The sequence below is a fragment of the Pristiophorus japonicus genome, unplaced genomic scaffold (genome assembly GCF_044704955.1).
Source record: "Pristiophorus japonicus isolate sPriJap1 unplaced genomic scaffold, sPriJap1.hap1 HAP1_SCAFFOLD_33, whole genome shotgun sequence".
NCBI classification, from domain to species: domain Eukaryota; kingdom Metazoa; phylum Chordata; class Chondrichthyes; family Pristiophoridae; genus Pristiophorus; species Pristiophorus japonicus.
Genome location: NW_027253106.1, coordinates 3,546,790 through 3,548,051, shown reverse-complemented (window position 1 = coordinate 3,548,051; position 1,262 = coordinate 3,546,790).

Below are 1,262 nucleotides of genomic sequence, written 5' to 3'. Positions count from 1 at the left end.
CACCTTAGGTTACTTTCCCAGTCAACTTTATCCACCTCTGTCATCATACCTTTGTCGTCTCCTTTATTTAACCTTAGGACACTGGTTGGAGAAACATATTTCTATTCCTCCAACTGAATTTGAAATTCAACCATATTGTGGTCACTCAATCCAATACGATCTTTTACTATGAGATCATTTATTAATCCTGTCTCATTACACAGTACTAGATCTAAGATAACCTGCTCCCTGTAGAAATAAAGTCTCCCGGATACACTCCATGAACGCCTCCTCAAATCTAGCCAGGCCAATTAGGTTTATCCAGTAAATATGAAGGTTAAAAGCCCCTATCATTATTGCCGTTCCTTTTTTCCAAGCCTCTAATATTTCTTGATTTATACTCCGTCCAAACGTGCAACCACTGATTGGGGGCCTATAGACTATGCCTAGCCGCGACTTTTTCCCGTTATTGTTTCTTATCTCCACCCAAAATCATTCAACCTCTTGACCCTCTGAGCCAATATCGTTTCTCACGAACGCACTAATCCCATCTTTTATCAATAATGTTATCCCACCTACTTTCCCTTTTTGTCTGTCCTTCCGAAATGTCAAATACCCTTGAATAATTCGTTTCCAGTCCTGGTCACCTTGCAACCACGTCTCTGTAATTACGATCAGATCGTACTCATTTGTATTTATTTGTTCCGTCAACTCATCTGTTTTGTTACGAATGCTACGTGCATTTAAACAAAAAGCTCTTTAAATTTGTTTTTTCACTTCTTTCCTCTGTCCTACAGACTAACTTTCTACCTTTTTGCTTTTTAATTCCAACTCTACTCCCCTCCCTATTGAATCTATTCTCAGGTTCCCATCCCCCTGCCAAACTAGTTTAAACCCTCCCCAACAGCACGAGGAACCACCGCCTCCCCCCAGCCCGTCGCCACTCGAGGTTATTGGTCCCGGCTCTGTTGAGGGGCAACCCGTCTGGCTTGTACAGGTACCAACTCCGCCAAAAGCAGTCCAAATGTCTCAGGAAATTAAAGCCCTCCCTCCTGCATCATTTCTCCAGCCATGCATCCACGTGCTCTATCCTCCTATTTCTGTACTCACTCGTTCGTGGCACCTGGAGTATTCCGGAGATTACTACCTTTCAGCTCCTGTTTTTTACCTCTCTCATAGCTCCGCAAACTCTGCCTGCAGGACTTCACCCCTCTTTCTACCTATGTCATTGGGAACATATGGACAAAGACGGCTGACTGATCACCCTCCTCCATCAGAATGTC